We start from the raw sequence: 24399 nt of genomic DNA on the forward strand, positions 1-24399 counted from the left end.
AATTCTGAGCTGTTTTAATAGCACTGATTGATTTTGAAATATGTCAGTACACTTGTTTTGTCTCTTTATAAGGCATGTTTTTAAAAAATTACTTTAATTTCGTAATTAAACTATGGCCTAATCCTGGCTTAGTCTAAGCTCTGTCTTTGAAACCAGTGCATAGAGTTTGTGATCACGTTATAGATGATATATTCCTGTTTTTCCATGTTATAGATGTTAACGCCTAACTCTTAAGGATGCTTTGCAGGAAATCCCCCCCCCAAAAAAACAAACAAACAACAACTCAAAGTCTTTAATGAAATCTTGACATCATTATTAACAAAAAATGACGTGAATTTTGTTTTTATTTAAATATTTTTGTCAAAAATAAAGCCAAAACAAAAATGAAAAGGTAAATGCAAAACTCATCATGTATACATTTAAACAGCTTCTTTTCCCTCCAATTTATGTTTTAATAAATTAATTTTAATTGATTAATTTTTGCAGACTTGCTAGGGAAAAAATGCTTTTTCTGAATTACAAAATATTTTTGATTAATTTCATAAAGTTTTAGCCCCAAAGGAAAAACAAAGTAATAATAATAATAAATCAGCCTCTTTTCTCTCTGAACTTTTAACTTGGAAAAATGCTAAATAATAGTTTTTAAAATCAATAACATAAATATGTTGAAATAAAGGGATATTTCTGAATTACTTTTTACTGAATTAATTAGTTTTTGCAGACTTGCTAGGGAAAAAAACTTTTTAAAACTCAAAATATTAAAAATAGAAAATATTTAATAATCCAAATAAATAAATAAGGGTCTTTACTGATTTTTTTTACATCATTATTAATCAAAAAGGAAAGGATGTGAATTTTATTTTTATTTTAAAGTTTTTCTTTTTTAATATTTTTTCAAAAACAAAACAGAAGTTGAAAGTTAAATGCGAGACGGCCTCTTTTTCCTCTGAACTTTTAACTTGGAAAATACAAAAAAAAAAATAGTTTTTCAAAATCAATAACATGAAATAAAATTATATGTTTATAAATTACGTCTTAATAAATTTTTGCAGACATGCTTGAAAAAAAAAAAACTGGATTACGAAATATTTTTCATTAATTTCATTAGTTTTCAGCCCCAAATTGGGAAAAAAACCAAAAACATTATTAATCAAAAATTACATTATTTTTGTTTTTATTTAAATTTATTTTTTATATATTTCAAAAACAAAGGCAAAACAAAACAAAATTGAAAAGGTAAATGTGAAACTCATCATGTATTAGTTTAAACAGCCTCCTTTTCCTTTGAACGTTTAACTTGGAAATATACAAAATAATAGTTTTAAAATCAATAACATGAAATAAAGGGATAAATAAAGTATGTTTATGAATTGCGTTTTAATGAATTCATTTGAATTAATTAGTTTTTTGCAGACTTGCTAAAAAAGATTCTGACTTACAAAATATTATTAATTCATTTAATTCATTTTTCATTTGTATAACTTGTAAGTATACAAAATAATAGTTTTTAAAATGAATAACATGAAATAAAGGGCTAAAATGTTAAAGAGGTATTAATTAAATAATTTTAATGAATTATTTTTTGCAGGCTTGATAGACACTAGAAATACTAATGCTTTGGAAACAAAATAAGTAAGTAAGTAAGTAAATAAATAAAATGCAATTTATTATATACATTGTATATGGATAGGTAGCTAGATGTTTGTTGCTTTTATATATTTTATTATTTTTTTTCTTTGTGTTTTTTTTTTTAATTAAACAATATTTGAAATCTATTCCATGACCAAAATTAAGGAATGTTTGCCACCACATTTTGAGAACGACCCAGCTGTGGTTTCGTTTCACATATGTCTTCACTGTGAAACGTGAGAAGAAATGTGTTTCCTAACAATCTGCAATCGATTTTGTACCAACTGGTTCAACCATGTGCTAAATTACAGAAAGCCTGGGGAAACCATAAGTACACATTTTTATCTCGCAAGCGTGATATCGGTCCTAATCTGCGGGATACAAATTTAGTCTGTTCATCTGTACTAAAGCTGCACACGCGCGCCGAATGCGACACTCTGCATTAAAATTACATATGGCCTCCTGGAAGCCATGTTACACTTTCTCAAACGAATTGCCTGTATAGTACAGATGGAGCCCTTTAATTGGCCATTGTTTTGACAGTCTCTCTCACTGAGTTAGGCTGATGAGGACAACTCTGTGTGCAAACGCCTCCTCTGGAGGGCTGTGGTCCGCAGGGACACGAGTCACAGACTAAAGCAATCTGAAAAATGTGCCCTCTCATTCCACGATGCTGAATGACTATTAGCAGCAAAAAAGATGAGTTTTGCATCTTGCATCGACCTTCTCGCATGTGTTTAAAGTCCTACCAAAAATGTTTTCTTTAGCTCAGTTGTATTGAGTGGTGTAAATGATTGTAAATGAGAATGAATCCCTTGCACCATTAGTCTTTTCTCTTACATCTCTGTCTTGCAGTCGCCTAAGAGGTGATGATTCACCCCTGGTGCACGGAGCGGGTGAGAGAGAAACGGCCACACACCGATCAATTACACACTGCCTAATGGCTGCCTGTTCCACACAATCCACGGCAGTAATGTCCATTGCGCCGATGCTTATCTAAAGGATAAAACGGCTCTGTCTGATAAGGTGAAGGTCAGTTATAAAATAGCCATGGTTTCTGAGATTTAATGCAACTCTGAAATATCACAAGGCCACCTTTTAAGGGTAGAATCAAGGTTGAAACATAAAACTACTTTTATTTTTATTTATTTATTTCTGAGCCAGACACATAACACTCATGTTTCTACATTTTATTGATTTTGACCAAAGAAAAACATGTTTCGGAACCTATTTGGACATAGAAATGGGACATATGGGTGTGGTTTCTTTACATAAAGGTACTTTAAAGTCTCTTCAAACATGCTTTTCTCACTAGTTTATGAAATTTGACTGCTAGAAATGTTTATGTACATACACTTTATTGCCAAAAGTATTGGGACACCCTGTTCTAATGAACTTCTGTAGTAATTTCCATGGGTACAAATCCTAATGTTTAAGCATATAATGATATTCTAGGGATTGTGTTCTTCTAATTTGATAGCAACAGCTTTGACAGGACCCTTTTTTTATTCTAACATGACAATGCCCCTGTGCATAAGGCAAGGTTCAAAAAGAAATGATTGATTCAAGCAGTGTGGAAGAACTTGACTGGTCTGCAGAAAGCAAAGTCCTAATCCCAGCTGAAAATCTCTGGAGTGACTTTAAATGCAGACTTTGAGCCAAAAACTCATCAGCAAACAGCAATGACCTGTAACTATGGGTACAGTCATTTTTGACACTTCCAAAACGGTTGCAACAGAGATGGATATGCAATTTATAAATACATGAATTGTTTCCATCCTTGTTGCCACTTTGCCAAAGTGCCCTTTTCAGTTCTAAAGGAGTGTTTCAATACTTTTGTCCATACAGTGTATGTACAAGTCATTGGTGTTTGGTGATGATTTTTTGGCTCAAGGTCTGCATTTAAAATCCCACCAGAGGTGTTCACCAGTCAAGTTTTTCCACACTGACTGAATCAATCATTAAAAAAAAAAAAAAAAAAACTTGCCTTATACACAAAGGCATTGTCATGTTAGAATTGAAGAGGGTCCTGCCAAATCGGTTGCTGTAAAATTAGAAGCACACAATCCCCTAGAATATCATTATAGGCTTAAACATTAAGATTTGTACTCATGGAAATTACTAAATTAGTCAAACCTGTTCATTATAAGGGGGTGTCCCAATACTTTTGGCAATAAAGTGTATATCACAGAATAATTCTGTCAAAAATTAAACTCATTTCCATCACTTCGCAAAAAATCGTGTTTTTTGTTTAACAGCATTTTGTTAAATTCACAATGGAAATAACAGTGATGGTAATGACATTAGGTTAATTTCATAGCTAGAACTTAATGTATACTAAATACACAAAATAATCATATGATATTTTATTTATTTACTTAACATCCTAAAGATGTAATAATGCATATTTTCATTGATTTTCATACTTCAAAAGTCTAGTTCTGGGACAAGAGTAAACCAATAAAATAAACAATTTTTATTTTAAGTACATACTACCGGTCAAAAGGTTAGAATGATTAAAGATTGTATTGTTTTTAATGTTTTAAAAGTCTGTTGTGCTTTTTTTTGTTTGTAAATTGGAATATATTGTAATTTATTCTTGTGATGGCAAAGCTGAATTTTCAGCAGCCATTACACCAGTCGTCATTCTTCAGTGTCACATGATCATTCAGAAATCATTCTATATGATATTCTATATGCTGTTTTGTATAGAAAGACGAAAATGTTGAAGGCATGCCAAATAGTAGACAATTTTAAAGTGATCTATATGTAACAAAAATACAAATGTTACAAATCTAAAAAAAAGTTTTATCTTTATACTCCTGGGACATTAGGGTGCTTTCATACTAGCACTTTTGGTGCAAATGCAGGTTCAATTGACATCAGAGTTCGGTTTGTTAGGATGATGTGAATGTTGTCTTCCGTACTTGAGTCAGCTTAAAAAGGGTGGTCTGGGGTACGATTCGCTGCTGATATGAATGCAATCGTACCAAATTGCAGAAGTAAACTGCTATTAATGATGCATTATTTGATAAAAGTGTGTGTTTGTGTGTGTGTTTCACTCACTTTCCTGATGAGTGTGACTAACGAGCTGTAAGAATAGAGCTGAATATCTCATTTCTGTTCCCCTTTAGCATTCTTTATTGCATTTGCAGTCATTGCAGAACAGTTAAAACAGACCGTTATGTACTGAAGCTTTGGAAACAAAAACAACATTTCAAAAACATAAATATATAAAGGTGAAGAGAGAAATATTATGCATTTTGCTGCCTTCTCCTGCGTTGTCCTTACTAAGCAACGGGGTAAGCAGCTAGTGGTTCGGACCCAAATGTAATAATATGAATGCAGTCCAGTGGAGGCAGGAGTAGCAATCGAACTCGTATACGGACCAGGCAGTCCAACCAAGTGTGAAAGAACCCTAAAGCTGCAGTCTATAAGTTTGCCAGTTTGTCGCCATCACTGTTTGAGACCTGCAATTGCAGTTATTCGCAGGATTGTCTTCTTTACGTGGCTTGTGCATTGGCACGGCATGCATGAATCTAATGTTTTGAGGTGTATGTGTGGACTGTTAGTCAACGGACCAGTGTGAATATTCACTGTACTTCGTAATTACAGATATGATGCCTTTACAATATTACGAACACGTAATTAACATGTCTGCCAGTTTTGTTCTGACCAACTGGAAAAAAAGGTTTTAAAATAAATCGCGCTACCAATAGTGATTAAATCTAACGATCGCAAATTTAGCTCAGATCCCGTCAAACCATGCAAATTATTATAATTGTTACACTTTGTTCTCAAATGGTTAATGTTAACAACTTCAACATTGCATGACTGTGTATTTAGTGTGTATTAGCATTATCTGTAGATTTCAAGTTCTGTACAATCTAATCTGTAATTGTAATGAATGTCATCAAAAAAAAAAATCTACCTGGTCTCATGGTGAGAACGTACCTGTGGGAACTTTTTTGCAAGACGCGAAATACATACCAAAAAGTACATATCACTGCAGTTTCCAACAGAACACTAGAGGCAGTAAAACTTTCTGGATGTGTCAAGCTTTTTGGTAGCTCAGGTGGCGTGGAATTGGACTTAGGATGCGGAATCCTTGGGTACAAATCCCGTGAAAAACATGACTCACGATGAAAGAGCTGAAAGGAGAGTGATCGAAAAACAAGCTAAAACGGATTGCTTGGCAATTGTGTTTTTAGAGTTATAGCAATTAGAGTTGTAGCGCCACTCAACGGACATTTCAAGTCAGAACTGCTGTGACTCATACAAAACCAACGTCACATAAAACGTACCATATGTACGTTCATCTGTTCCAGAGAAAAAAACTGCAGTGATATGTACTTATTGGTTTGTATTTCACGTTTCGTGAAAAAGTTCCCACATGTACTTTTTCATCATGAGACCAGGTTGAAAGAAATTGTTCTTTTAACCTCAAAAAAGCAATTTCATGTTCCTTAGAATTCATTTGTACACTGTAAGTACAGTGTAACCCCATTCATCTCTAATCAGATGCACATTTAAAACTGGAATATAATCTAATATCAGTCATTTACATGTTTCATTACCATCATGCACCGTTTAAAATTCTATTCTCAAAATGACGTTTAATTATTCCAGCTACATACATGATAGGTAACGCTTTAGTGTAGGGACCTAATAGCTAAACTTAACAACTACCTTACTAACAATTAATAAGCAGTAAAATAGGAGTATATTGAGGCAAAAATTATAATGAATGGTTTGTTAATAGCGAGAATTGGACTTTAAATTAAAATGTGGCCGCGATATAGCCTACTAAATGTGACTCCTTCTTTCTTTATGTATGCAGGCTTGGCAAAATGATGCAAAGATAAACGGCGGCAAACTCAGAAACTGACCCAAACCACTCAAATTAGAAAACGTCATTACAAGCTTACCATTGTGATTTGGGCTAAGGTAAGGAGATAGTTTTGAACACTGATTGATTTGTGGATACTTTTTAACCAAAATAAGTTACGGAATGCAGCTTTAAAGCTGAAGAAACAGCCTAATATATCATCAGAACATACAACTGAGAAGAAACATCGGTTTACTCTTCATGAATATTCATCTACAGAAGCACAGGTTAAGGGCAGCAAATGAGATATGGGAAAATCAGTAAAGTCAATGTTGTAAAAGCTTAGTTAACAGGTCAATACGTGTTCCATATATATGACACATCACTCTCAATACTAAGAACCCTCCAGAGTAAAATAGCTCTTATATAATTTGCAGATGCGGCTATGGGTCAAATGACCAACATCACTCGTAATGACTGTAATAACCTGAATAATCTAACCTGAGATGAAGCCATTTGTACGTTTATTGATTCTACATTGAATGAGATCCGCAATTGCGTGCTCCGTCGTGTCTGGCGTGTTGAATAAGAACTAATTTTGGTGATATTATTTGGATCCTTCTGACTTCTCTTGATTAATCTGATTATGTGCAATTTTTTGGATGATTTTGGCACTGACTCATATGATTGTGAATGTTAAAATGTCCTTGCATTATTGAAAAAAAATAAATGATTTTTATAGTTCAACTCCCTCCCTCCCTGAAAAAACGCAGCTAACGTCTTAATCCAAAATCCAAGCTACTGTTTGACTCTCAGTCACCCAATAGTCTAAAATGAGTCATGCTTCCTGTCTCAGCCTACCATCCAGCCCTGATTATCCTCTTAAAGTGCCCCTATTGAAGGCAGTGAGGTTTAATTGGCTATGCAAATAGTTGGCACACCAGACTCATTACCTACGAGGATCGCAGTAGGCTCATGATAGGAGGATGACTAAGAAACAAATTGGCGTTTTCAAGCCTCACAAGCATTTTCTCCCTAAGTACAAAGACTGTGGTGGGAGAAGAAGAAAATCAGCCATTCTCTTTGTTGCTAGAAGAAGTGCTGGGTCCTTGTTTTGTAATTCCCTCTAGTCAGAGTTGGGTTTTGTAGCTCATTTAGAATGACTGCAGTGGTGTAAAAAGCATCGGACCAGCACGGGGTGCGCAGGGAATCCCCATGCTAACTCAAACGCTCGCTGTCTTTAACACCGAACATTAGCATGTCAATAACAGCACAGTATGCTGCCGAAGACATAGGGGGATTAGTTTAGTACAGCACAGGGTTGTCGATAAACCAGGCGCTTTTACCTCAGAATTCCCACTGACATGTTTTCAGTGTGAACAAATCGATTGGTTTTCTGTTTATCTCATTTAGCATTTATGCAACAATTGAACGGCGTCAGAGCCTGCACACCCCTCACCATTAAACCACATGAAGCCTTTTAGTTGACAGTTTTGGTAAGACCGTCCATTGGTCTTGGCAAACTATACATCCAAGAGAGTGGCATGGTCAAAAGATTATTGTGTGATTTGATGCATAAAAAATATGTTTGTTCAAACACTACACGTGGTTTTAAAATCCCTTCTTTCTTCAGGCAATGGTGGCTCACTTCTAGAGAGAAAAATTACCACCAGCTGCTCAATCCTCCTTTGTAAACATAATTTGTGCAACTGATGGACCTTAATGGGATTTCTCCGACATTCATTAAGCTGCAATAGCCATTTCAAAGGCACATGCGCTCTCCATCTTAGCACTGAGTGACTGGACACTAGACACCAGTAAAAGTCAGATGAAAGAGGCCAAGTGGAGTTGGGACAAATTAAAAATGAAAAGTAGCATTAGGAAGTCTTGAAATCACATTTCACTTTGTGGGAATGAAATCAATAGCAAGCTGTGAAGAGGAAGCTGTAGTTCTTTAACTTGTGCAATAATGGAAAACAGACAAAAAATACCACCAGATTTTGTTGTAGCATAGTTCGTTCTGAATGGTATAAAGATTTTATGAACCTCCTGCCACCCTATGTCTTCATGATGTTTGCTGACATTACAAAGCAGAGACGCATAGTAACTGTTGCTATGCTTTCCAGGTCAGTGAACATTTTGGTGGTGGCACCGTTTTACAAAGCTTGGCAGAAAGATGGTGGTGTCTAATATGTCTGAATTCATGCAATCTAATTTAAACATTTTTGTACGATCGGCTAATGTCCCAGTGATGGTTATTTTAAGGGATGTGTCTTTATTCTTTTTTCCTAAAAATCATTTCATACAATTCACATTTCATAGCTTAAATTCATACAAAATCAGCACCTTGTAAAATAGTTATGTTTTTCCATAAGATACATTTGGAAATTTGTGTGAAATATAAAAAATAAATAAATAAATAAATAAAAAGATTGTGCATTGTAAGTAGTATGGAATCACGTTTCTGCCAAAAGTAAAAAAAAGATAATTGACTCACAATTATGTCTTTTTTCTCAGAACTGCGTGGTATGCGAGTTAGGGCATGTTCACACTTGGCGTCTTTTTTTAAACTGCCAGCGTCCATTTTACATTATTATACTATGGAGTAAACCATGTTTATAAAAAAATCTTGAGCACTTTTTTAAATGACACCGGCGTCTTTTTCTGCAGCTCAGAGTGTTTTTCCAAGTTGAAAAAATTTAACTTTTCTGAAGAAAACACCCTACGTCAAGCGCCTTTTTGACAGCTGACCAATGACAAGCGAGTAGCTAGACCTGTCGTTTCTATACCAACAAGAACAATAAGAAAAAATGGGAAAAATGGGAAAGGTGCCAGTAGGTAGACTTTTATTTTATTGTTGTTAACTTACATTCGCCTCCCTGTTAACTTAAAAAAAACGACGTGCACCCCTGATAGCTTCGACATGTACAGTAGCGCCGTTGTGCTTTGGACGTCCCTTTTTCGAGTCCCGGCTCTCAGACCTTTCCCGATCCCATCCTCCTCTTTTTTCGACATTTCTGCACCAAACATAGGCTACTGTTGCAGCTGTTGTTATAGCAACAAAAGGCCTCTCGGCTGCAATGCTGACAGTTTTTTTTAACTTAAAAAGTGCCCTTGTCAACTCAATAAAGACGCCAAGTGTGAACACGTCCTTATAAACCAAGATTTAAACTCACAATTCTGAGAAAGACAGAATTGCAAGACACAAACTTGCAATGCTGAGAAATAAAGTCACAATTCTGAGAAATAAAGTCAGAATTACTTGATGTAAACTCGCAATTCTGAGAACATATCAAGCTTTTTTCCCCTTCAGAGTCAGAATTGCAAGATATAAACTTGGAATTGTGAGAAAAAAATCAGAATTGTGAGATACAAAGTCAGTTGTGAAATCAGGCAATTCTGAGAAAAAAATCACAATTGTGAGATATAAACTCTTAATTTTGAGAACATATTGAATCGAACTTAATAACTCACAGTTGCGAGTTTGTATCTCTCAATTCTAAGGAAAAAAGTCACAATCGTGAGATATAAATTCGAAATTGCAAGAAAAAAGTCAGAATTGTGAAATTATGACTTTATTTCTGGCAATTGTGAGTTTATATCTTGCAATTCTGACTTTATAGCTCTCAATTGCGAGTTAATATCTGGCAATTCAGAAAAAAAATGAATTATGCGATGTAAAATCGCAATTCCGAGAAAAAGGTCAGAATTTTCAAAAGTTGCAATTACCTTTTTTTTTTCTTTTTTTTTCAGTGGCAGAAACGGATTTCCATACTATAAGTGTGGCAATTCGGGAAGCACAGCCCACATGGAATTCACCAATCAGCCTTCTGTTGCTCAATAGCCCAACCTGTTTTTGTATGCATTTTGGGATATTGCATAAAAAAAATGCTGAATGGAAACACCAAGATAAAAGTGTGCATAAAAACTCTGATAGTCTGATACATTTTTTATCCAAATAGAAAATATATGCATACACTATGATCAGTGGTGTAGTGGAGGGTGTACGCAGTTATACGGCGTATACCCACTTCTTTATCATGGGGCTTTGCGTATACCCACTCATTTCTAAATCCCCTCTGTGCATCATTCAGTAGTGTCCTGCATTAGCCAAAATCATGACGGTCTACCACATCCATGTGAATAAATGTAAATATTCGTAAAAACACCCAGGACTGTGGCGCCGGCTTGCTTTGAAATATATTTGATGATTGCGCCTGCTCCGTCTCCCGCGCCCCAGTAATTTTAATCAGTACATAATAACGAAAACAATACTTACAAATAAAAAGAAGCAGGCTTTTACGATCAGAAATTTCTTAAACCAGTGAACCTCTGTAAAATCCAAGGAGTAAACGAATGCGTAAAATTAGTAAGTTCAAAGCGTCTCTATAAGAGATTGCCGAGAGTCACGTGGGTATACGCTTCATAAATGCATGAATGAAGCGTATACCCACTTCTCCAGGCACCACTACATCACTGACTATGATGGAAACACATTTACCAATTAAATTAGTTGATTCGCATCAAAAAAGTCACGTGACTTTGCGCGATGGGATGGCATAGCTGGACTAACCAGCAGACTGATCTAAAATGTTGTTTTGGTCATTTGGTCATCGCCTCCGAAAGCAGGATAACATGACCACGTTTATTGCATTCCGCCTGCGCGCTCTGAGGTGCAACTAATTTATTATATATGTATAAAGACCCACAGTGGCTTATTCTACTGTGGCAAATGACGTTTCTCTAAGTGATATTTGGCAACAGTTTATCAGGAAGTGGTGATTTTGTTCTCTTTGTCTCGCTGGATGGAAGTGGTGCTTTATTCGCAAATGATTTATGCATCAAATTCTGCGCACGAGTTAAATTTGCAACTTTAAATGGAAACATAACTAATGTAGCTAATTCGAGTAACCAACTTAAACATGAGTGAAATTTGTGCGGGAACTTTTTTGCCCTTGTGCGTAAACTGCTACTGAATTAATAGATTTCACCTGCGATATTTCGCCGTAGTGTAAATGTAAATGTGACCACACCTTAAAAGTTAAAACTTTTTCACTAAAGTCACAATTGCTAGATGCTTAAAATGCCTTGCTGCTTGTTTCAGTAAGAAAAGAAGTTCACAGATCCACCAGCCAAGCACAAGCAAGCTATTTACTAGCTATCTGTGTTTGTTCAAGGAATGACATATGACTACCCTCTACTGGCCACGTCTTTCCTGCATCGCAAAATCCATTTTCCTATCAGCCACATTGTTACAGCTCAGCATGGTTTTACCAAAATATCCAAGTGCAGAATACTGCTACTGACCAATCAGGATGAAATATTCCAGAGAGCCGTGTAATAAACACACATACTCCCTCTCAGGGCAATGTGTGAAACACCAAGCCAAGGCAGAAAACAGTCCTCTGTGAATAAATCTTAGTAGCATATTAAATTGCCGTTTGAAAGGTAAATGAAAGTGGGCAGTGGCATGTCTCCCAGTTTCAGAGATTCACTGCGCTTTCAGAGTCAAATGATGGTGAATTTGGCTCAGATCTGCTTAAAGTGAATGTGTAAGCTGCTGCAAGCCCTCTGGCTCACAACGATGTCTGTACACATCGCTAATGTTGTAAATTTCACCATGATGCATAACCCATTTGGGTCTGCACGATGTCTGTTTTTCTATATTTGAACTGGCTCACTCAAACAGTGTCTTTGTTCATATTGAACTCAATTCCATTTGACTTTAATGCTGATATTGCAATGTTTCATAATTTATGTCTTATCATGAGTTTTTTTTTTTTTTCAGTGCTAAATTCCATACGAGTGTACTTTAGTAAAATTACCAACCCAAGGTTATTGGAAACAAGTGCCTGGGGCAACATTTTTGCAAAATGCCAAGTTCTGTCAAGAAACTCTAGATGGCGAAGACTGATGGGTCATTAATGCAAATTCACAGTGTTCACGTTGCATACGCAGTCAATGAGCTTGCTGCTTTCATTTAAATGGCTGGTTAGCATTCACTATAGCAGTTCGCAGCACGCTTTCAGAATTCCTCTAAAACCCTCCACCTCCCCAGCTCCACCTGTATAGATACAGCACCATATATCAGTATATGCACTGGCAGTAGCAAGTTCCTGTTCTTGCTTTGCAGCAGCAGCAAAAAATCTCAACAACAGCAATAACTAACGTCCAGCGGCGTAGCAGATCAATTCCACCAAGAACAAACACATTAATATTGTCATATCCATTCTGAGAGTTGTCATGATGGAAATTATATTACATTGCTTCTTGTGTGTTTAGTGAGTGGCATCCAAAATAGATGAACATTAATCTCCAAGACTCCAGTCCAGTAAGGGTCATTAAAAAGTTGTGTTTTTGCATTTGAAAATACTGAAAAAATAAAGGTGCTTCAAAAGGTTCTTCAAGCGATGCCATAGAAGAACCATTTTTGGTTCCACAAAGAACCATTCAGTCAAAAGTTCTTTAAAGAACCATTTCTTGCTTACCTTTCTATAATCTGAAGAACCTTATTTGCCACAAAGAACCTTTTGTGAAACAGAAAGGTTCTTCAGATATTAAAGGTTCTTTATGGAACCATTTGGCCAAAAAGTTTCTTCTATGGCATCGTGAAGCACCTTTATTATTAAGAGTGTACCCTAAACTGACAAAAACAAACATGAGATAAAAAACACATTTGCTAAAGCAAGCAAAATTTACAAGTGTTGGACCTCTTTAATCGCGACTTGTTTTGTGGGTAGTACCAGGTGGGTTACACAGCAAGTTTACCACATCAAAAAAGCCATTCTTATGCATCTCCTTATGTGATGCAAACTGATTAAAACAAAATGTACTATAAAAATAGGTCTATTTTAATCAATAATCTGCCCCTGTAATCATAATTTGTGTGAAAAATAATAAAAGTTGAAGATTTACTCCCTCTATAATGTTAGTTTCAGCTGGAAACTGCAGTGTATTGTATATATAGATGTACATTTTGGAGTTTTATAAAAATGTAGGTAGAGGCATATATTTTTAATAAGCCAAAATTACACAGCGGCCACATTTGGATCATTTTTTAGCAAGCAGCTAGAGTATAGAGTTTAAATTAACCTAAAATAAAGAGCAGTTTGCCCATGAGTTAATCATAATGCATAGAGTATCTTGGTTTTTTTTAGCATATTTAAATTTGAGTAGCTTAAATGGTAATTGAGCACAATTTAATTCAAATCTAAGGAGGCTGATGTTGACTAAACCCATTTTTAAACTGATAATTAAAGCCTAAGGCGAGAGTATAGCATTGTCTTATTGATGAAGCAGTGTTTAAACGCTGGTTTAATATCTTGTTAAATCGTTGAATCATTAACATACTAAATACTATCTAGTTTCATCACTTTATCTGTCAGATACACGCAAGGTCTGTTACAGGTCACGAATCCTGCTCAGCGAAAACAAAACCCAGAGGCAGCTGAAAGCAGCATAGTGTCGCATCAGACACTACCCAGCCTGCCAGCTGACGCTGATGTGATCTGCAATGTTCTGGCCAGATTATAACACAAAAGAGGAGTGGTAATTCCTAACAGCATGCTCGACAGCACACAAGAGCTTTAAAGAGGCTATCTGTAACTACTTTAACTAGCAGGTCATTAGAGAAACTACTACAACAAGCAACCCGATGACAAACCCAAAACCTCATTCTGCAGTTCAAGTGGTTCTGCGGCGCAATTATGAATACTGTTTTAAAAGGCTGGTTTGTTGCATTGTTATATATTCAATTTCACAGAGATGAGATAATATAGCAAATGCTGATTAGCAAGCATCACTGTGGTGCTAGTAACACCATGATTAATCAAATCAAGCAATTTTTGAATAATAATAACATTACATCTGACAATGATAATGAGAAAATATTTCATTGTAATTAGTTGGAATATTTATTAACTATAGTATCATTGCTTTTTTAATTGCACATAATTATACATAGTCTATATATGCAAGAGACTAAACAACAATGTGATTTTAATTCTGCATTCAGCAGAACTGAATTTCCCATATCATTAAGGCCAGGCGCTTTGCTGTGTCAATCCTATTTCATACTGTAAGAAGGACACGACTGAAGGCTCAAATTAAATATGAACGCACTCAGTGTCCAGAGATGAAATGGTCATGGTCACTATATAGTGAATCTACAGGATTAGAAAATCTGATTGGTCTCAGATATTTCACAGTGCTCGTATCGTGAGCACAGCAGCAGCTGCTGCTGTTGAGGGACTAGGGGCCATTGCCAGACGGAATAGCACAGGTGGGGTGGGGGCTCTATGTATCACTGCTGTTCCAGAGAACATGCACGGAGGACAGATACTTAGCAGAATTAGATTTACTAAAGGGAGACTTTATTGTTTTTAAAGGTCATTTGCTTATTATCCCCTCATGGCTCTTGGTGCTCCTTTTGCATTCTCATCAAGAGCGCTGTAAAGTACACAATGTCTTTATAGACATTTATATCGCATGGTTCTGACTTTTTAGCAGTAGGAGAGTAAGAATAGACAGGATTTGTGCTCTGAACATTAGTGAAATCAGTCATTTTATGCAGGGTACGTTCCCAGATTACGTCTTCTCTCTCTCTCTCTTTTTTTATTGTACACCAGGGGCGTTCCGTCTGAGAAGGTAAAGGAGGCAGTGTCTCTTCAAAAATTGGATGGGAAAAAATTCATAGTACAAAAATAAAATGCAAATATGACACAAAAAGTGTATAAATCACTCGATTTTCTGAAGTAAAACACCAGGCAAAGTTACAGCGGGAGTCCACATTTTTCTCACCTCTCCTGAGTCCATTGAGTTTCAACAGATGCCCTAAAATATGTGGTGAGTTTGGTGGGGGGTAATTGAGAATGAATGGGGGAAAGTCACGTAGGAGGAGGCAATGCCTCCATTGCGATATGATTGGATATGACTGGTTATGTTCGGCTGTGATTGGTTCATAAAATAAATCCCGCCTCTTGTGTTTGTGCATGTTCCACTTTCGCAAATCAGTCTTAAAGAACAATATAATGGTGTTAATGGGAAAACTAATTTAAAAAAGTAAGTAAACCACTCACACACCTACGGTGGGGAAAATAATTATTTAATTCCCTGCTCATTTTGTACGTTTGCCCACTGACAAATACATGATCAGGTTTATTTTAACAGTGAGAGACAGAATAACAACAAAAAAAATGTTATAAACTGATTTGCATTTTAATGATTGAAAAAGTATTTGTTCCCCTATCAAACAGCGAGATTTCTGGCTTCCAGGTGTCTTTTATACAGGTAACAAGCTAATATTAGGAGTAATGTCTTAAAGGGAGTGCTCCTAATCTCAGTTTGTTACCTGTATAAAAGACACCTGTCCACAGAAGCAATCAATCAATCAGATTCTAAACTCTCCACCATGGCCAAGACCAAAGGGCTGTACAATGATGTCAGGGACAAGGTTGTAGACCTACACAAGGCTGGAATGGGCTACAAGACCATCGTCAAGCAGCTTGGTGAGAAGGTGACAACAGTTGGTGTGATTAATCACAAATGGAAGAAACACAAAATAACTGTCAATCTTATTTTGTTCAGGGCTCCATGCAAGATCTCACCTCGTGAAGTTTCAGTGATCATAAGAGGAATCAGCCCAGAACTACACGGGAGGATCGTGTCAATGATCTCAAGGCAGCTGGGACCATAGTCACCAAGAAAACAATTGGTAACACACTACGCTGTGATAAACTGAAATCCTGCAGGGCCCGCAAGGTCCTCTTGCTCAAGAAAGCACATGGCCCGTCTGAAGTTTGCCAATGAACATCTGAATCATTCATCAAAGGAGAACTGGGTAAAAGTGTTGTGGTCAGATGAGACCAAAATTAAGCTCTTTGTCATCAACTCAACTCGCCGTGTTTAGAGGCGGAGGAATGCTGCCTATGACCCCAAGAACACCATCTCCACCATCAAACATGGAGGTGGAAACATTATGCTTTGTGGGTGTTTTCTGCTAAGGGGACAGGACAACTGCACCACATCAAAGGGACGATGGACAGGCCATGTACCGTCAAATCTTGAGTGAGAACCTCAATTGAAAATGGGTCGTGGATGGGACAATGATCCAAAACACACAGCCAAAGGAAAAAAGGAATGGCTCAAGAAGAAGCACATTAAGGTCTTGGAGTGGCCTAGCTAGTCTTCAGACCTTAATCCCATAAAATCTCTGTGGAGGGAGCTTAAGGTTCGAGTTTCCAAACATCAGCCTTAGAAACCTTAATGACTTGCATAGGAGTGGGACAAAATCCCTCCTGAGATTTGTGCCAACCTGGTGGCCAACTACAAGAAATGTCTAACCTCGGTGATTGCCAAAACGGGTTTTGCCACCAAGTACTAAGTCATGTTTTGCAAAGGGGTTAAATACTTATTTCACTCATTAAAATGCAAATCAACTTTTTTTTAAAAATGCATTTCATGCATTTTTTGTTGTTATTCTTTCTCTCACTTAAAACCTACCATTAAAATTATAGACTGATCATTTCTTTGTTAGTGGGCAAACATACAAAATCAGCAGGGGAACAAAATATTATTTTCCCCACTGTATATAGCACCACTTTGTCAAGTCATAATCAAACTTTACAAGGCCTAAAAACACAATCTGTGGGGTTTTTAAGTGAGCAATCAGCTTGTTGAAATTAAAGGTACATCTCCACATCTGTGACCAGTGTTTACAAGCTGTTTACAATGACTGATGATACAAAAATAAGTTTATTCAATGCTATCTCATGACCAATTCGTACGTATTTTATGAGGTGGCTAATTCGTACAACTTCACTCGTATTATTTTGTACGATTTGTCGTAGTGCCAGGTAGGTTTAAGGTTTGGGGTTAGAGGTTGGTCATTCATACGAATTTAATGAATTTAGCAAAATCATACAAATTCATACAAGCTATGTATATATGAATTATCTTGAGATCGGGTTGATTTATTATGAAAAAGAACAGCTAAACATCAGTTCATAAATAAAACACATAATTGTTTCAATAAAATATATGTTTTTAAATTGTTACTGCCTTGGGTTAAAATGCTTAAAATCAATAAACTGTTGAGATTCATAGTTGGTTTTATTAAACAGAATAGCCTATTAATTACATTGTTAATGTAGAAATACAATATGGATTTTTATTCTGGTAATGTTTTTTTAACAATAAACTGTGACTAGGGCATAAAATTACATTTTATTTAAAAAAAAAAAAAAAAACACTGCACGCCACTGTTGTACACAAAAGGATAAGACAGAAATCTTCTTGTTTCATTACCTCTTTCTTCAGTGTTCTAATTGAACTTCTTTTAGGGTTGAAAGCTTTTCATTTTTCTTTTTTCCATTCTGCCTAGGTTCTTTTTTCTTCTTCTTTTTTTTACAAGAACATGACCTTTATGAATCACTCCTGACTAATTTGACCTATTCTTGATAAACATGGTTTCGAGAAATGTTTTCCTGCTGAATATGCACAGAATTCACTAACTGCAGAATTAGCAGAAGTCATGTACTGGTCAGAGGGTAAGAGTTGGTAATACATTTGCATTAAAGGCTTTTTGTATTGCATATTTAATGGTAATGCTGTTGAAAAGTAATAACACATTACCAAGGTAACACGTCAGAACTTCATATTGGGAGAATACAAGATGGATTAATAAAAAAAAAAAGTACATTGAAAAATCAATATTTTCAAATCTATACGGCTTTCTTTTTTTTTCTTCGAAAAATCATCAGTTATATAAAAAAGGGATGGTCATTCCTAACCTCACTGGCATTTCAAGTGCATTTTTTCAGTTGGATCCATTGTTGCTCTGGCTTTCATAGTATGGACAAAATATTCTTTAAAATATCTTTTGTATTCCACAGAAAAAAGTCAAGCAGCTTTTGTATGACATCAGGGAGAGTAAATGATGTCAGAATGTTCATTTTGTGGGTGAGTGATCCCTTTAACACTGTGATGGTAGACTATTAAAACCAAAAAAATCATGTTGCTTTTGTTATGCCTCTTGCCTCCAAAATGTAATATCCCATTTAATTTTGTCAAACCCATGTGAGGTGTGTATGAACAGCATGCTCCTGGACCCCTGCCACCCATGTGCTTCAGAAAGGAGTTGAGAATGTCAGTCGTTGCATGATGGTGGTTAGCGAAGTGTAGACATTCACACATACAGGCAATCATTACCTTCTCTTGACAAAAAAAAAAGGCCTCAGCATAATAGGATTGTGCCGTAACTGTACAGCTGCCAGACATCATTAAGAAAAAGGTGAGCCATATGCAGAATGAATGGATGAAGTTGTTTGGCACACGGAGGGTGGGCGGCCACGTGAGACCCCGCTGAGGAAATATGGCCTGGCATTCTCGCTTTAGCTTCTTAGCTCTTCTGCTACTATGAGCCGAGCTCTTCCGGGGGTAACAGCTGCTGTCCCTGGGGGTGTTATGGTTCAGTAATGGGAGTGTGTTTGTGTGTGTGTCTACGACTGCACGACTAAAGTGGGCCAGAGATGGCAGCCAAACACAAGCTCAAAGCCCCGCAGTGCCGAATTCAAGAAGGCAGAATAACAGCCCAGCCTGAGGCCTGGCAATCTGTTTTCCTGCCTTTTTCCTCTCTTCCTTCTTCCTTATTCTGTTTCTCAGCTGTTCATTAGCCGTCCATTGAGAGAGAGCTATGGGTGTAAGCGCTCCACTTCGGGCACCGCGAGCTGGTACAGAGCAGATCTGGCCATAGCGGTGTGTAACTCTTTGTGGCAGCGTCAGGATGAATGAATAATGCAGCCATGGTAGCGTCACTCAGGGAACAATTGTGCTGGTTAATATTCATGGCATGGAGATTCAGATGGCGTTGTGAATCGCTTTACAGTCTTTCAAGAGCTTAGAGTCCCTCAGCAAACTAACCTTGCCTGTGTGACACATGAGAAACAGGTTTTCCTGTGAAAAAGGGAGCGAAATGGGACATAACACTTGCTGTTTGAATCACAGTGTTTGTCTACTACATGAACAAATCGTTCACATGTGAGCGAGAGAGGTTGAGTGTGTGAACTTGTGTGAGAGTGCACACGAGTACGTGCGAGGGAGGGCAAGAGCGCCTGCAGCAAGCAGCCCCGGACTAGTGTGCTTTCAAATGCCTACGTCAGAACGGTTTTTAACAGAAACACTGTGAATTCCCCCCACAGGACTTTGAAATCTGCTTAATACAGAATTTCTTGCAACCGTACTGATTTATCTGAGGAGTAGAATGATATTGTTGGCTTGTATTCTTTGCCTCTGTCCCTTTGGTACTCTTGAGCGCCAGTTACAGCTGGTCATTCTGGGGTTTTATAGATTACTGGGGTGAATGTATAGTATGAATGTTTTGTTTGTAGGGCCCTATGAAATCTTTTTTTTTTTTTTTTGCAAATTCCAGTAAAAAAATGTCCAAATTCCATTTTTCTTAGATTTAACAGCAGTTTATTATGAGTTTTTTTCACCAAATTCTGTTTTCCATTAGTTTTCTGGATTACATTTGAATGGTTTTATTAAACTTTAATAATCAAAAGCATCTCTATTTAATTGATTTTATATTAAAAAAATATTTTATGTATTTCTTTTTTAAATAAATAATTGTAATTTTTTTTCTGGTAAATATTCCTTATAAATGGTGTTTTAATAATAATTTTATTAGTAGTAGTAGTACTATCATTGCATTGAGAAATATATTTCTGTCACATTTTCTTCAAGTAAAATCAAACTTTTATTCTGACAGGTTGCAGGACTCTGTTTGTACATGATTTGACACGAGTTTCTCTTGAAAGAAACAGTAAAAGTTTTAGAGATTATGATTATGTGTACATGTGCTTATATTTCAACCTGATTCTTTTGCAAGACGCAAAATACATACGCCATGTACGTTTCGTGACATATTCGATCTAAAATGTCCACTGAGTGGCACTAAAAGAGTCTTGAGTTTTTTTCCCGGAACAGATGAACGTACATATGGTAGTTTTATGTGACGTTGGTTTTGTATGTGTCACTGCAGTTTTGACTTGAAATGTCTAGTGAGTGGCGCTATAACTCTAATGCTCTGTGATGTCCTAAACCTACCCGATATTATGAACAAAAGCTAATTTTATGTAAAAGCACAATTGTCAGCATGCTGTTTTATCTGGTTTTTCGATCTCTCGTTGCTCAGCTCTTTTATCATGAATCATGTTTTTTTACGGGATTCGTACCCAAGGATTCTGCATCTAAAGTCCAATTCCGTGCTGGCTTCCAACCAACCTACTTTTGATTTATTCTTCCAAAATCTGGCAAATTCTGTGACATTCCACGTTATACAGTAAATTCCTTTTTTATGACTGGACTTTGTCCGCAAAAATCATAGGGGCCCTATGTTTGTGAGTCTAATATTGCTGAAGGTGAAATACAAGCCGTCAGTGCTATGTACTGACACCACAAAGCAGAGTGCAGGCTAAAAATGTTTAAGTGGTTTGAGAGCTCCCACGAGAGAAACAGCTTAACTGCAAAGTTCACCTGTTGGCATAGTTTATTATATAAAATGTAATATACTGTAATTCTATAACATTTTTTAAAACATTTGTTTTCTCTTGGAAATTAGCTTAGCTGTGTGATTTTGCTTCATATTATAATATATGTGACCTTGGACCAAATCTTAAGTAGCACGAGTATATTTGTAGAAATAGCCAAACAATACATTGTATGGGTCAAAATGATCAATTTTTCTTTTATGTGAAAAATCATTTGGATATTAAGTAAAGATCATGTTCCATAAAGATATTTTGTCAATTTCCTACCATAAATAAAAACTTAATTTTTGATTAGTAATAGGCATTGCTAAGAACTTAATTTGGACAACTTTAAAGACGATTGTCTCAATATTTAGATTTTTTTATTGCACCCTCAGATTCCAGATTTTCAAATAGTTATATCTCAGCCAAATATTATCTCAATTTATATTATATTATATTATATTATATTATATTATATTATATTATATTATATTATATTATATTATTATTTTAACATTTCACATAACTATTTTAGGTGATGCAGGCTGACTACATAAACTGACATAGAAACCACGGCAATAACAATTTAATACTGGCTAGTGTTAATGTAATACAGATTGTGGGAAAAAATCTATAACTTGAAAAAGACTTGCAATACATGATGCAAAAAGATCCAAGATCCATTCGAAAGTAGGTACCAGTGGATGGAAAGAGTCCTCAATAATGACTGCAATCTCACATCCAGGTCTGTATCCAGTCTGGTGTAGAACAGAATGCCTGCTTTTTACGATCCAATCAATTCCCAGTTCAATAAAATCAAGTTGTGCCCCATTTCTCCCATTGAAAATTCTTCACTTGGGAATACATCATATTAGGCAAGTAAAATGGGTTGGGAATGGCTTTCATGTTAACTGTGATGTTCACAATGATAAAGAACAGGACTTCATCACCTTGTATGAGTATTTTGCTCAAAACTTCTGCGATTCTTCACTTTCGGATGAGACAACCAAGATATGTGACAAATAAGATTTCATCTCTGAGGGAACAACAGCCTCATTTGAGCTAAACTTTCCAGCAAGAGTCGGCCAATCTGTTCCTTGATGTGGAACTCCATCCCAAACTCGTCCTCAAAGAGATGTACTTTCTGCTGATATTGCTGCACATCTCTACTAATGGCTTCATATTCCTGCCCTGGAGCGGCATCGTTGCTGCTCTTATGTAATGATTTACATATTTAGCTATGCTTCAGCAGCTGGCAGAGTTTGGTTTTACACAATAAAAGAGAGCATTGATGCCACTGATATTTGTTAATGCATTCTCCATCTAATTAGCATCACGCTTTTGCAAAGCGCCGGCTGCGTATTGTTCCCGGGGTTGTTTTTCGGCATGCGGGGTTGTTTTGACACTGGGTCAGGTGGGGGGAGGGGCCCTAAACTAAGCCGTTAATGACTGAACACTAATACCCAGGTGTAGATTAGAACTAGCAGTGCTGCCTGGCCGTAGCAGTGTTGACACTTCTTTTGTTGTGATATGCATGTGGTTATCATTGCAGATCATCAACGCAGATATGAGATTTATTTTGTGTAGGTGCAGCTACACAATAAAACGAACCGGAGATGACCTGAACTAAATATACTAAAAGTGGTAAGTCTTTGCTGCGTACATTATTGTCAAGAGATCCAACAGAAGCAAAACGGATCCATACTGAGCACTGACTCACGAATATATACACAAACACGACTGTTTCCCAAGGTTCCCGAGTTATTCTAGCCGACGCCACGGTGCTCTTTGAGCTCTGTACGGATTACGAGTGATTCTTTTCTTCAGGCTTGCCTTAGGTCTCTGTCACAAGCTCATCTCCGTGTACATCTTAACATATGCATGGCTTATTCTCCAGGGCTCATCCACGCAGCCGTCTCTCTCAATCGTGAGAGAGAAACAGCAGCCTCAGCCTCTGTTGTTGCTCATCACCACATAATTTGTGTGCCTTTTTGTGTGTTCTATCACAAACTAAACAAAGAAGGTTTGTCTTACCTTACGTAGATGCAGTTATTTCCACCACATGCTGCTGCTGCAAGCTTCATTCATTAAAAAATCCCTCCATCTCTCACTCTTTGTCTTTGTGTGTCTCTCTTGATTTCTTATTCTCCACTTCTCTTCTTTGTTTTTGGTCAGAGCATCCCTGTATTTGTTTGTGCTGTGGCTTCTGGATCAAACTGGAAACACAGGCTGTAATTAGGAGCCTTGGGGATGAATCTGCCGGTAGGTCTCTCTCTGCCGTTTTCCTCTCTTCCCTGTCAGACGTGCTCTCACTCAAGCTCACAGTCTGAGGGAGAGGGATGTGGGCAAGACCCTGCAGTAATGGTGTGGTAATTTGCTTGGTGGTTGTTCTCCGTCTCTCCCTCTGATTTCTCTGTCTTCATTCAGCGTGCCGGTCGTGGCTCAGTCGGGCTGTCAGAACGCATGGAGACACATCTGTGAATGTGTTTATGTGGCTCTAACGTAGCCTCTTCGGCGAGGCAGAGACCCCCTCCTTGCTCAAGATGTGCTCACTAATGGCATGTACCATTATGGCTTAGAGCAGGGTGGGCTGTGAGGGAGGGAAGGAGGGGCAGAGAGAGGGAGTGTGAGGGGGCAAGAGGGGAAAAAAATAGGTTTGGTGGACAAATTGAGTGGATGTTAGTGGTTCTCTGCATGAGTGCATGTACATTATTGTTTGACATGTCTTCCTGTCATTGTACATAAGACAAGACAGAGGACATTTTGCTGTACTGTAATTTATACATGAAGATTTTGTATGTCACTGCTGTTCTTTGAATTATAGACACACATATTTAAAATATGCACCATTATTAAAAGAGATAGTTCACCCAAAAATTCATAATTGTGACCCTGGCTGTGAAAACCCAGCTAAACCCAGTATGAAATACGAATGTACATTTCATAACATATTCAATGTGAAATGTCCACTGAGTGGCACTAAAAGAGTATTAGTTTTTTCCCCAGAACAGATTAACATACATATATTACGTTTTTATGTGACGTTGGTTTTTTTTACGTGTCGCCGCAGTTCTGAATTGAAATGTCCATTGAGTGGTGCCATAACTCCAATGCTCTGTGGCGTTTTAAAATAACGTACCATCTGCACTACACCTAAACCTACGAATGTGACGTAAAAAAACGCAATCGCAAGCATGCTGCTTTAGCTTGTTTTTTGATCTCTCATCTATCAGCTCTTTCACTGTGAATGCCGGGACACACCAACCCGACGCCAACCAACTAGCGCCGTTGAAAGCCGACCGTCTTGTCGCCTCTAGTCGGCTGCGTCTGCGGGCGTCTGGGCAATTAAACTGAGCTCGAACACACCGAACTAATGAAACCCGACTACAAACTAGAAGGTGCTTTCTGCGCATG

At 37.0% G+C, this 24399-nt stretch overlaps 1 protein-coding gene across 1 annotated transcript in view; it reads right to left on the reverse strand.

The window, feature by feature from the left end:
* The window catches only part of b3gat1a (beta-1,3-glucuronyltransferase 1 (glucuronosyltransferase P) a), a 106324-nt gene extending 82883 nt beyond the window's left edge, over positions 1-23441 (reverse strand). The window contains exon 1 of the mRNA XM_073850621.1: positions 23020-23441. The gene's annotated coding sequence lies outside the window, so the exon portion shown is untranslated. The remainder of the gene's footprint in view (positions 1-23019) is intronic.
* Between the last annotated feature and the right edge of the window lie 958 nt (positions 23442-24399).

The sequence above is a fragment of the Garra rufa genome, chromosome 11, assembly GCF_049309525.1.
Source record: "Garra rufa chromosome 11, GarRuf1.0, whole genome shotgun sequence".
NCBI classification, from domain to species: domain Eukaryota; kingdom Metazoa; phylum Chordata; class Actinopteri; order Cypriniformes; family Cyprinidae; genus Garra; species Garra rufa.